General features: G+C 45.4%; 1 pseudogene across 1 annotated transcript; it reads right to left on the bottom strand.

Annotated features, from left to right (window-relative positions):
* Window positions 1-6,801: 6,801 nt before the first annotated feature.
* Window positions 6,802-12,343, bottom strand: LOC123136636 (cation-transporting ATPase HMA5-like; annotated as a pseudogene). Its single transcript, XR_006467161.1, has 9 exons — window positions 11,960-12,343; window positions 10,611-11,225; window positions 9,894-10,323; window positions 9,241-9,566; window positions 8,712-8,770; window positions 8,275-8,617; window positions 7,984-8,184; window positions 7,623-7,880; window positions 6,802-7,428 (listed from the first exon to the last, which is right to left on the bottom strand). The product of XR_006467161.1 is annotated as a cation-transporting ATPase HMA5-like (transcript).
* Between the last annotated feature and the right edge of the window lie 1,834 nt (window positions 12,344-14,177).

The following is a 14,177-nucleotide window of genomic DNA, read 5'->3' as shown; positions in this document are numbered from 1 at the left end:
TCTTTGATGCATGGTTTATACATGTATATGATCTTTGATCTATTAGTCTTTTCATTGGCCTTGTTTAGATGATTGATATCTAAGGGGTGGTTGTGTATGTTGGTTGTATTTAACCTTACAAGTAATCTATCTTTGTGACAGAACAAAAAAGGTTTGTGGTGTGTTTTTGTCATAAGCCTAAATAGTTGCATGTTGTCTTGGTGATGAACTAGAGGTAAAGAATATAAAATCAAAGTTATGTCATCTTACTTAATGCAATGCTTTAGTTTTACTTAGTACTTTGAGATGCATGTTGGATATCTGTCTTAGAGTGGAGTATTAGCTATATATGCATTTGGATAATGACCTATTACTCCTATAAAGGATGTTAGAGTACCCGCCTCCTGGGGACCTCGTCGCGCGATAGTGCCCTCCACGTCGTCTGTTGCGCCTTGGCCTCGCTCGGCTGGCTCCCTGGCACCCTTACCATTGTCTGATCTTCGCGACTGCCCCGCACCTGACCGGTTTTCCTAGGGGACCAATGACGCGTGGGTTGCGATCACGATTGGGGCCACCTATCTTTGGTGGTCTTTTCATAGCATTTGCGTGCACCCTGTCGTGCGTGGACTTGCATGATACGGGCGGGGCCGGGTCCGCTTGTCAGCGTCCTTCGCCCTCTACCGGGTTGCGTCGCTCATGTTTGTGTGAGTCATGCACGCCTATACGTTGGGGTTTGCATGCAACCATTCAGCCAGCCGGCCAAGAGGGCCCTTCGCTTTCAATTTCGTGTGCGCCTCATACTGATGCCTCCCTGACGCGCTCTCATCCACTGGATCTCCACTATTGCATCAAACTCGGCCAGTTTGCATTGTGGGTCCATGACGCATGGGCTGCGGGCGTGGGCGGGGCCACCTCTCTGCGGGTTGTTGTGTTGCACCTGCATGTGTCGTCCCGCGACAGGTCAACCTGAGTCTGTCTGCCAGCGTCCACACCCCCTGCCAGGCTGGTTCATTCGCTCAACCCGGCGTGTCGTGCGCCCAGCTTAGCATGTGACCGTCCACTCATCCTGCCATGAGGACCATCCGGCCAGGTGTTATCTCCCCCCCCCCCCGGCGCTATTGGTGGGGTCTGATGGTGCGTTGTGAGGCACTCTTCCTTCCATTTTGTCATTGTCGCCTCCTCTTTTCTCCCTCAAGTCGCCCATTTCTAGTGTCTTTCTCATTCCCTTGCCCTCACCGTTGTGAGACCGTATGAGGAGGAGCCTGATCAGGATGACAGACAATATCGGGGCGCACACCAGCCCTGTCGTTCGTTATCGTGAGCTCCGCCCTCTTCTTCACGTGCGGTAGTTAGTGTGGCTCTGCTTCCTGATAACCCACAAGTATAGGAGATCGCAACAGTTTTCGAGGGTAGAGTATTCAACCCAAATTTATTGATTCGACACAAGGGGGGCCAAAGAATATTCTCAAGTATTAGCAGTTGAGTTGTCAATTCAACCACACCTGGATAACTTAGTATCTGCAGCAAAGTATTTAGTAGCAAAGTAGTATGGAAGTAACGGTAACAGTGACAAAAGTAACAGTAGCAGATTTGTAGTAATTGTAACAGTAGCAACGGTAAAGTAAGTAAGCAAAGCACAATATGTGAAAAGCTCATAGGCATTGGATCAGTGATGGATAATTATGTCGGATGCGATTCCTCATGTAATAGTTACAACATAGGGTGACACAGAACTAGTTCCAGTTCATCAATGTAATGTAGGCATGTATTCCGAATATAGTCATACGTGCTTATGGAAAAGAACTTGCATGACATCTTTTGTACTACCCTCCCGTGGCAGCGGGGTCCTAGTGAAAACTAAGGGATATTAAGGCCGCCTTTTAATAGAGTACGGACCAAAGCATTAACACATAGTGAATACATGAACTCCTCAAACTACGGTCATCACCGAGAAGTATCCCGATTATTGTCACTTCGGGGTTGTCGGATGATAACACATAATAGGTGACTATAGACTTGCAAGATAGGATCAAGAACTCACATATATTCATGAAAACATAATAGGTTCAGATCTAAAATCATGGCACTCGGGCCCTAGTGACAACCATTAAGCATAGCAAAGTCATAGCAACATCAATATCAGAACATAGTGAACTAGGGATCAAACCCTAATAAAACTAACTTGATTACATGGTAAATATCATCCAACTCATCACCATCCAGCAAGCCTATGATGGAATTACTCACGCACGGCGGTGAGCATCATGAAATTGGTGATGGAGGATGGTTGATGATGACGACGGCGACGAATCCCCCTCTCCGGAGCCCCGAACGGACTCCAGATCAGCCCTCTCGAGAGAGATTAGGGCTTGGCGGCGGTTTCGTATCGTAAAACGCGATGAAACTTTCTCTCTGGGTTTTTTCTCTGCGAAAGCAAATATATGGAGTTGGAGTTGAGGTCGGTGGACATCCAGGGGCCCACGAGGCAGGGGGTGCGCCCAGGGGGAGGGGGCACCCCCCCACCCTCGTGGACAGGGTGTGGGCCCCCTGACTCTATTTCTTTCGCCAGTATTTTTTATTAATTCTGAAAAGTTGCTCTGTGGATTTTCAGGTCATTCCGAGAACTTTTATTTCTGCACAAAAATAACACCATGGCAGCTCTACTGAAAACAGCGTCAGTCTGGGTTAGTTTCATTCAAATCATGCAAGTTAGAATCCAAAATAAGGGCAAAAGTGTTTGGAAAAGTAGATACGACGAAGACGTATCACTTCCTCCCCTGCCTGGATCGACATTGTCTATTCCCGAGCTCGGTCTTGTGTAGCACCACAAACTCGTTCTGCCCTCTTCCTGGCGGTGTATTCACAGCCTCTAGGTGCGCAGGTGAGTCCCCAACCATCTCCCCCCCCCCCCTACATTTTTTGGAATAGGGAGCAGAAGAAGCGGCAGGCGGTTTCAGAGGTGGGCTGCGGGAGGTCTTGGCCAACTTTATTGTGTATATTTTCATGGCATGGGTAAGGCTCACGTTCTACGGGCGGTCCATAGAGACACATCGCTTGTGAACAAAGAAAAGTTACCAGCGATAAAAAAAGTTTCATATTGTTTGCTTAGCGCTTTGTTGTCTTTGTCGTTTGCTTCAGGGGCACAAAACAGCTGTTCACAACAATCACCTTTTATTACGGTCCCGTTCCACTGTTTTTCTACAGCTAATAGCTATGAAATTGTAGAGTGCATGTGTCGGCATGAATTTGAAGGTCCCATGAGAAGTGCATGATTGCAGGTTACCAATCCATAAATCACTGAAGCACGATCCATACATCTTGCTTTGCCTCCCCATTGCATCTGGCTATGTTTTTTTCCAAGACAAGCAAAATCAATTGAGCCAAGCTAAACTATCATCATATTGTATCCTTTCATGTGAGAGGCGTGCCAAGCCCACAGGGCAGGTTGTAAAACTGTCGGGGCCTTTGTCGACCCATCCTTTGTCATCGTAACCCCTGGCTGGATGGCCCCCATGGACGTCTTGAGTGCGTTGTCCCTGTGTGATGGGTGTGGAGCTACTTTCACCACCCGGCCTGTTGCCGGATGGTGTGTTTTGGAATGTTTTCCCGCCTTTTGGATGACGTGATCTGGCTGGCTGGCTGGCTGGCATGTTCTGCGTGCGTGCGTGTGTGCCCTCTACTCGTGCTCTTCCCCCGGATTAGTTGATCATTTCGTTCAGCTTACTTTTGCTCGTGTCCTGCCGGGTGGATGTTAGTTTGTGCGCTATCGTGTCCCCTGGCCGAATGACGTATTATGGAATGTCTGTACGTTTTGAATGTTGTGGTCTAGTCGGATGCCGTGTCTTGGGATTTCTGCCCAGCCTTTGAACGTTGTGGTTTGGCATGATCACATGTTTTGGAATTTTTGCTTGGCCTTTGGATGCTACAATTTGATGGGTTGGCGTGTGTGTTGCACGTGCTTGCATATCGCACTCTTCTCCAACCCGTGAATCATCTAGAGGTTCGCTTGTTTCCTTGTGCTCATATGGTTCCGGGGGGAGTGGCTGGTTATGATGGTTGAGATCATATGTTGCGGGGGTGTGGCTATACCCCGTTGTCGGGTTTCCCTAGCCGGAGCTCTTCCATCTGTTTGTTTGTTCGGAAATGCCCTACCGAGCAGTATACACGACGACCACCAACAATACATCTAAAATCGTAGCGATGTCATTTGTTTTTTGTGTTAAGGACGTAAAGGATCGGCACTGTAAATAAGGATGTAGTCACATTTGAACTGACGGTTATTTTGATTGTTCCGAGATCATGAAAGTCTGGAGCATGAAAAAATATAACAGTTTATTCACCTGCTCAAGCCAATGGCCTGTGTATTGGCAAAGAAAGTCGTGAGAAACTGTCATCGTAATATATCATCAATAAATACAAGGCAAATACAAACGCAATACGAACATAGTCACTTGCAGACAATTCACGAAAAACATACTTCAAATAGTTCATCTAACTGCTCGGTTGCATCTGTTTTTTGCCTGTTTGTGGATCATTGATAAAATATGTTGTTCACAAGTTGCTTGGCTTCTTGGCACCAATTGGTCCTTGTGCCAATGGCTCAATGGGTCACCTATTAGATATAAGGGTGTAATGCATATGTGCAATCATGAAAGTATGGTCAACTATAAACACTACAATTTAATCGATATGAAACTGTAATTTGTTGATCACGCTTAAGCTACTTTGCCGAGATGCCACTAGTGAAACTATGAATCCTAGCGTTTATTCCTCCTAAATACAACCTTGTTTACTTTCTTTTCAGTTATTTAATATTCTAAATTTAAATTTCATTTACAAACAAAAATCAATTCTGTACACTCGATACGTTGATCCTTGTAACTAAATGAAAGGGCATTTCCCTACCAAACTGATTTTGGTGCTGATGGCAACGCAGTTTGCAAACTAATGGTGTGCTTAAACTACACATGCATTAGATATGGTAATTTGGTTGCGTAGGGCGTGTGGCAAGCGGCTACTAGCCGTCGAATGCCGCCCTCAAAGGAGCTCTGGCGGCCATTACCCTGATTCGACATTGCGGCTAGGATTCAACCGCATGACGGAGTAGCGCAGATGAGCGGTTGAGTCGGGGCGGAGCCGCGGGAGGGATGTAGACCGCCGGCAGTATTGATGGCGGGACAAATCACAAGGGCGGCAGTCGGGGGCAGCGCCGATGCGAGATGAGAAATTTCACAGAGGCGGCATTTGGACACTTGTGCGCGGCCGATTTGGTTTCCTTCGTGCCGCAAATATCTGTTTTTGGGCTGCCCAAAAGAAAAATTGACCACTTTTTTATTTTTGGAAAAAAATAGGCACTTGTTGGAGACGTTTTTTTGCCCTTCAAAAGCACAAAAAGCCGTGCTACCCTAAAACAGGGCAGCTGTTGGAGATGCACTTAGGAGATACTCGGCACACAGAGATTGGATTTGGTTGACCACACACAACAGGTCCATCTTCCACACATCCCAACAATGTAGGAGAGGCGGATGAAACCATCTGGTATCAGTCCCTCTAGGGGTGTATCAAACTTTACTAAAAAATTCTGAGAGAAATATTGAATCTATTATTAAAATTTATCAGAAGTACGAAGAACCTCAACAAAAATAAAAATTACATCGAGATTCATACCATTGAACAACCACTATCGCCGCCAAAATGAACTGCCGACTCACCGCCGGCGAAGCTCCCCTACTAGAGCTGGCTTGACCTTATCGATGACGGGAAGTCTTTGTGCATGTGCCCCTAAGGACCAACGCCCTGGAGCCGTAGTTGTTAATGCTGAACCCTTAAATAGATGTGAATCACCTGACACCAAATCTCGTCACGACGAGAAACCCTAACCTCAACACCCCAATGAGATGACATGAATTTACGCTGGGGCTCCATCAACTACGTACAGGCGAATGAACCCAAGAAAGATCGGAGTCCAAAAGACAAACTTGAAGAATAAATGTTACCTTCGTCCAAGCACCGCACCTGTAAGAACTAAAAAACAATAACCTGGACGGCTAAACTACTAATCGGGGGCACTGGGATTCCCTTTCCTGCCACCGGCCGCCGGAGCGACAGGCGGAGAAAAAAAAGGCAAATTCATGGGCTCGTTGGCGAATTCTGGAGGGAAGGGTTTGCCCTAGCCACCAAGAGATAGGGGCGGAAAAGTTGTATACATTAGCCTTATCAAGAACATCATTTTGGAGCTCGGCCTCCATGGAGGCCGAATTTGTTGAAAAAATACTTTTCGGTTTCAAGAAAATCTGAAAAAAAAAATTGTACAAATATACAAGGACGTGATGTGTATGTGTGTAAAATTTTAGAATGAAATACCTTAGATGCGATATGTGCAAAAAGAACAAACTCATGGACTTTTGGGATGAATAATATCATGTGTTGAAAACCCACAGATTTGACTTTTTTTGCACGGCCCTTATTTCAACGTATTTCGTCCTAGAAATTCACACACACATGTGTGATGCCTCCATGTATGTCTGTATTTTATTCAGATTTTTTTGAAATGTAAAAATATGAATTTTGTTGAATTTTGATTATTATTTTCATGGAGGCCGAGCTCCAAAAGCAATTTTCAGCCTTTATCGAACTTTACTATTGATGATATAACTTTACTAATATACGGCAAGATACCTATGGCAAGTTGGCAACACGCTTAGGACTGGAAACGTACAGTTCTCAGCGCTTAATTCTTCACAACTTCTCAAGTAAAAGAGGCTCGCAGTTCATATGTTCCACTAGTCAATTAACATCCTGTGAACAGCTGGAAATCTTGCATTACAACAATCTGCATCTGTGTATATATATGCTATTTACAAGCACAGGTTTCAAATACTGTATCATCAGTGAGTTACAAACAGATGCCATATCCATTTCTTTCAAGTAGAAATGTCACACAAAAACAGGCGCGTTAGGTTCCAACTTGGAATCACTCTACAGTTATCTGCAAGACGGTGGTAAGCCTTGGTTTTCTATATCTCCTCAGCAGCAGCGAGGAACATACTACACTGACAGACGAGAAGGCCATGCAAGCGCCAGCCAGCCACGGCGGCATCTGCAGGCCGGTGAAGGGGAAGAGTGCGCCGGCAGCCACAGGGATGGCAACGATGTTATACGCCATGGCAAAGAAGTAGTTCCACCGGATTCGACTGAACGTCTTCCTTGAGAGGTCAATCGCCGTGATGACGTCTTCAAGGTTATTCCGCACCAGCACATAGTCTGCTGCCTCGATGGCGATGTCAGTCCCTGCACCGATGGCCATTCCGACGTCGGTGCTGCTAGGGCAGGGGAATCATTGATCCCATCTCCAACCATTGCAACCACGCTCCCATCCTTCTGGAAAGAGCGGATTACGTCGGCTTTTCCGGCAGGCATAACCTCTGCTCTCACATCTTCAATTCCAATCTGCAGAGGGGCAATAGTTTCAATAACTTAAGCTTCCGCAGGAGGCAACTCATATAAGCAAATTAACTAATGAAGTTGTACACATGAAATCAATTAGGCAGCAAAGTTGAACTCATATTTATTGATAATAATATTGTGCAGAAAAAAAAATCAAATACAGATGGCTGCACTACTACATGAGAATTCTGACCGACCTCCTTTGCAACCGCCAGTGCAGTCCTCCAATTGTCCCCTGTCACCATAACTGGATAAATGCCCATCTTTTTTAGGCCTTGTATAACTACAGCAGCCTCCCTTTTCAAGGGATCGGTTACCCCCATTAATCCAATGAAGTCGCCATCATATGCTACAAGAATGCCTGTCTTTGCGCTCAATTCCATGTCTACCAAGAAACTTTCAGCCTCTTCAGGAATGTTAACCCCATTTTCAGATATCAAAGCACGGTTGCCCACCTACATAAACATTTAACTCAAAATATTAGATTACTCAGGCATAGTAGCTCTTCCTTGAGCAATTAAGAGAGATAATCCAGAATAGATATATCACATAGCTCACCAGAATCATCTTCCCATTGATCAAACATTGAACTCCTTTGCCAGGCAAGGCAGAAAAATCAGCAACTTCCAAGAGCCATTGAGAGAATGCATCTTCTTTTCTTTTCTTAACGTCATCTTTTGATGAGGAGAGTTTGCCAAAGAAATGGAAATGAAATGCATAATCCAAGATAGCTTTTGCAAGTGGATGCTCACTGCTTGCCTAAATCAACAGAAAAGAACAAAGTAAGATTACCATGTTTACACTCTACTACGAATAAGCAAAATCCCTGGGAATTTTCTGTTGCCTCACCTCCGCAGATGCTACCAATGTGAGGAAGTCACCAACATCCATTCCTGAGAACACTTTCGTCGTTGTTACAGTGGCCTTTCCTTGTGTCAGTGTCCCAGTTTTATCAAATATAATATAGTTAACATTCTGAGCCCTCTCCAGTGCATCTCCACCCTTTACAAGTACTCCATGATTGGCACCAACTCCAGTCGCTACCATAACAGCAGTTGGTGTCGCCAGACCAAGAGCACATGGACAGGCAATTACCACAACAGAGATGGAGAACATGAGGGAGAAAACAAAGCAATTGCTAGTTTCTGAAACCCATGAATTTGGATATGCCCCCAGCGTCCCACATACAAACCTACAAAGGTCAATAATGCATGAAAATTTTAGACACAAGTAGCCTGACGCCCCCAAACCCAACCTCAGACAGATGCATGAACCGTGAAACTTACCATGTACAGAATGTCAGTAAGGACAATGTGATGACAATAGGAACAAAAATGCCGGCCACCTGAAAAGAACATAGATAGCATCAACATTCACAAAGCGTAATGGTTATTATAGGAAACAAAATGCCACTGCATGTTAAAAAATATGTGTAAATCCTCAAGTGCACTGGTTTCTTCATGTACTACCTCTCTGAACTAATATAAGACGTTAGTGATCTAAAACAACTTATATTAGTTTATAGAGGATTTTGTAATAATAAGAAAATAAACTGCTTTTCAATAATTCATGACTTGATAAAAAAACAACCAGGTATAAACAGTTGATATGTGAAATCTGACATGAGTAATATACTTTGTATAAGGAAATGAAAATACAACCTTAGCGCTTACGTCAATGGCATTTAACTAGTACTGTACTACATAAGTTCAGAATTGTAATGAAATTGACCAGCAAAATGTTTTACAAATTTAAGATTATAACAGAGATAATTTTCATAACTCAGAAACATCATAAATAGACAAATGCACTTACATAATCAGCGAACTTCTGAATAGGTGCTTTAGACATCTGGGCAGTCTCAACAAGAGATATTATCTGGCTCAAAACTGTCCCCGATCCTACTTTCGCCGCTTGTATATGAAGGATGCCATTTAGGTTCATGGTGCCTCCAATTACTGAACTAGATACTTCCTTGCAGATAGACGCAGATTCACCAGTTACCATACTTTCATCAACATGGCTTGTACCCCAAGTGACAATACCATCAGCGGGAATCTTTGAACCAGGAAGCACTTTTAAGACATCACCAGGTTGGATCAACAATGCATCAATTTCCTTCTCTCCAGCATATTTTCCATCTGGATTCAGGTACAGTGCTATGAGTTGATGTGTGCAACTACAATCAAAATGCAAGAGTATGGATGCAAGGCTGCAATCCTAAGCAATCAGTTAAGAACTACTCCCTCAATTCCATATTACTTGTCGCTAAAACGGATGTATCTAGACGTATTTCAGTGCTAGATACATCCGTTTGAGGGACAACTAATATGGAACGGAGTAATATCCAACAAAAAACATAAAAAGAAGGCGACTGTATGTAAATCTCACTTAGACATGAGCTTTCTGAACTGCTAGTCATTTTAGGTATATGCATGCTAAGGTACCATAAAGTACGAATCAGATACCTTTGTATTTCAGAAGCAAGATAGCTGTAGCAGGAACCAGCTCTACAAGCTTCTTAATTGCATCTGATGTCCTTCCTTTAGCAAGCACCTCAAGATACTTCCCCAATAGCACAAACGTAATTATCATTGCACTTGTCTCAAAATACATCGGAGGATGAAATCCAGTGAATGCCCCATAAAGAAGCGCGCAAACTGAGTATACATACGTCGCAGTTGTGCCAAGAACAACCAATACATCCATATTTGTAGAACCATGTCTAAGGGCCCTATAAGCTGCTATGTAGAAACGTTTGCCAACAACAAACTGTACTACGCTCACCAGCATCCATTTGAGCAAATCTCCTATACGAAATGGTCCGCAGTGCATGAGTAGGATTGAGTTAATGAAAGATATGTGAGGGCATACCATGCGCATAAAAAACACTGGAATCTGGTGCAAGGAAACCAGTAAAGAAAGTCAGTATGCAAGTAAAACAACAACAATTCATGATAACTTTACTTTATATTCTCTCTTTATAGTAGTAACTGTATGCAATAGTGACAATTATATCAAATCAAGGTGACAATTATATCAAATCAAGCTGACACATCAGACGGGCTTGCTATTTATTTACGGTCACAACTAGGATAAGGGTATAGCTGCCAGGGGAAATGTAGACTGAACTAGAGATGCAACGAAAACCATAAACAAATAGGATATCAGGGATAAAAACTTACACTTAGGAATAAGCTGGAGCGAAGGAGGTGAAGCATTTTGGAAGCCTCTTGCGCGTCATTTGAAGAAGACCGTACATATGGATTCTGTACATGGGCTTTCAGTCTGCCACTGCTTTCCATCTCAATAATATCCACAACCGATCTCAAACCAACGACTTCTGGATCGAATGTTATTTCAACTTCTGCCCGTACAGAATTTACATCAAACTGACGCAGGCCTTCTGTTTTTCTCAGGATATCATACAATAAATTTACATCTCTCTCTGTATGCAATCCTATCAAACCTAATAAAGCCTTATCTTGCTCACTACTTTGTACCAGTGCAGCTTCAAAACCAGCATCCTCGATAGCCTGAACAATATCATCTTTGCTAATAGCAGTTGGATCGTACTCAACTTCCCCTAATGAGGTCGCTAATGCAACAACTGCTCTGTTTACACCTGGCAACTTCTTTAAGATCCCTTCAACTGAGTTCACACAGGCAGCACAAGTCATCCCCCCTATCCTAAATTGGCCTGACAAAGCCTTCTGTGACTTTGGCTGAGAAACAGCAGAGTCTGGGAGGATTTCTGCTTCAAACCCAGCATCTTCTATTGCTTCTACAATGTCTTCCTCCTGAATACAACAAACACTGTCAGGCCCATTTCAGAAACTTTATGTAAAAGGAAGTTACTCCCTCCGTCCCGTAATATAAGAGCGTTTTTATCACTACATTAGTGTCAAAAACGTTCTTATATTATGGGTCAGAGGGAGTAGTTTAAATAAGAAAGGTTACAGGTTGGCAACGTCGTGGAGAGTTGAGATCTTTGTAACAGACCTAACTTTTTTTTAGAGGTTGTTTGCAATTGCAAGTTACAGTACAGGTGCTTCATGGTCCTGTTCGGGAACCAGTTAAATTACTATGAAAATCGTTATGATCCAGTACTAGGACTGCACCTTTACAATTGGTGCTACGAAAATCTCCCAATATTCTTTCGTAAACGTGGTTACAATCCACATGATTATCAAGCACGCCAGACTTGATTCCCGACAAAGCAACGCAGAGCGTCCCACAAACTCAACCCACACGACTAGAACAAGGACAGGCGAGCTAAAATGAAGCAGCTACAGCACGAGTTGCGAGTGTTCATTCCGCATCCTAACCACCATAACCGACAAAACGCAGCTAAGTTTCCCGCCTCGAGCTGACCAATTCCGCTGCTGATTACCAACAAGAGCGGTATATAATCCTACAAACTCGAAGCCACCGCACTGGAATTCACCGCAGGTGCGCGATCCCGGGCCAAATCTCCAGCGCGCGCGGAGGCGAGGGAGGGAGCGGGAGGGGCAGGGATCACACGGAACCAAACCTTGGCGAGCGCGGGGTCGAACACGACGTGGGCGCGGTTCTGCAGCAGCGACACGGCTGCGCTGCGCACGCCGCGGCGGGCGGAGAGGGCGGCCTCGACGGCGCCCGTGCAGGCGGAGCACGTCATGCCCGTGACCCGCACCTGGGCCCGCCGCATGCCCGCCTCCTCCTCCTCCTCCTCCCCCTTCCGCGAGCTCGGCCCCTCCGCCTCGCCGTAGGACCCCAGCAGCGCCACCTCCTCCATGTCGTCGTCGCGGCCGCCGGCGACCGCCGTGAGCTGGAGGTGGGCCATGGCCGTCAGAGACGGGGGTGGCGAGGCGAGGCGAGGCAATAATTCGGAGGGGAATGAACGGGAAGGGAAAATGTGAAAGGGGAGACCGACCGAGCGAGCCGGGAAAGGCGCTGGGTGTAATAGTGCGAGACCTGAGGGGCGGGTGAGAGATCGCGCGAGGATTTTAGGGGCGTTTCTGAAAATGTTCCGGATAGTGCCGGTTTGGTGGGTAGGTAAGCCGGCAAATCCGGGGGCGTTAAACTGGCGTTGATCTCCTTGTGATATGGTTTGACTCGATCGCGCGTACGTTTGGATTATCTCCTTGCATGCAAGAATGCGTCTTTGCTGTCACGAAAGCGTCAGCGTTGCAGGCTTCGGCGTCAAGTGTGGTGCAAATCAATCCTAGCGGCGTACACAAAGTTGCCCCTTGCACGCAAAGCATGAACTCGCTCTATCACTCGCCGGAAGCAGCCGGCGATTGCGTTAGGCCTATACGCATGCATGTCTGCTGTATTTTTTGTTCAGAGCGACTGATTCTTTCAGAAATCCAATTTGGTTCTTTGGCCCGTGTTTTTTTGAAAAATCGGGTCGCCCTTGCATTTGGATCGCTGGTTGATGATATGCCATCGCTTTCAGCCATCTGCTCGTGTGTCTGGGACTTCGCTAGACCTATTACGCCATTTCCGTCCAATGTTGACAGGCCAGGGAAGCTTCAAGGAGACAAGCTTCAGTGTCCGCTCTGATTTGATCTGGGATCCTGTATACTCCTGCTAGCTTGTACTCCCTCCGTCCGGAAATATTTGTCATCAAAATGAATAAAAGGGGATGTATCTAGATGTATTTTAGTTCTAGATACACCCCTTTTTGTCCATTTTGATGACAAGTTTTTCCGGACGGAGGGAGTAGGAGTATAGTACTGCATCCGCCTTTGCCTTTGGATTACAACAAAAACAACCAACCAACATGTCTCAGCAAACAAGGGAACGCGTACATCTGTTCATCAGTTCAGCGGCAGGGGAATAGCCTTGGTCGATGCATGGGGACCATACCATCTTCGATCGATCAAGTCCAATCCGAAAATAAATTAGAATTAGCCGATGTGATGTGATCCTCTCGGATGTACGTAGCAGATTTTTTCTGCGTCCGCGAGCCCATCATGATCGTGCTGCGATGGAGATGTTTTCTTTCCCTCGAGGAACACGCGGGACAGAGACGTTCTCCCGTTGTCGCCTTCAATTCAGGGCACTGCGACGGCTACATACGGTGGGTTCCGTGGGAGCTATCCGTTTCGATTAGGAGTACTCCCTTGGTCATACGAGTATACTACGGAGGAGGAGTACTCCCTCCGTTTCGATTTACTCGTCGTGGTTTTTAGTTCAAATTTAAACTAAAACCACGACGAGTAAATCGGAACGGAGGGGAGTAGAATATAATGTGTATTATATTTTCGAAATATGTATCTGACACACGGAAGATTTTCTGCAAAACTACCTACCGCATCCAGCGCCGTACGATTTGCATCAAGCGATCAACGCTTTTTTTCCGCAAACGCCCGCGCGTGGGCTGCGCGCTGCTCCTTCCCCTTCCGCACAAGACGCGCGTGGACTTTTCTGCTGCTGCTCCATGTGCAGCTCCTCCCGTGCATGGGCTCCATGCGCTTGGCTTTTTTTTTAGGGTGCTCCATGCGCTTGCTGCTATTTGTTGTTTCTGCCATTGTTCCATATGCGATCTGCTGCTGTTTACTAGCTAGGTTAGGCTAGCTAGGCTAGCTGTTGTCTGCTAATTAGGCTAGTTACTAGCTAGCAGCGAGTGCTGCTGCTATTTCATGCTAGTAGCCGATGCATTCTACTAGCTTCTATGCACTTTTCTTCCATTTTTTGGTAAATTAAAAGAAAAAAAGCTACAAAAAGAATGATGTTTTTGTCAGATACACATCTCTCTCGCAGTA

Source organism: Triticum aestivum, chromosome 6B (genome assembly GCF_018294505.1).
Source record: "Triticum aestivum cultivar Chinese Spring chromosome 6B, IWGSC CS RefSeq v2.1, whole genome shotgun sequence".
NCBI lineage: Eukaryota > Viridiplantae > Streptophyta > Magnoliopsida > Poales > Poaceae > Triticum > Triticum aestivum.
Note: the sequence above shows the minus strand (reverse complement) of the source record. Positions and strands in the feature narration are given on the sequence as shown.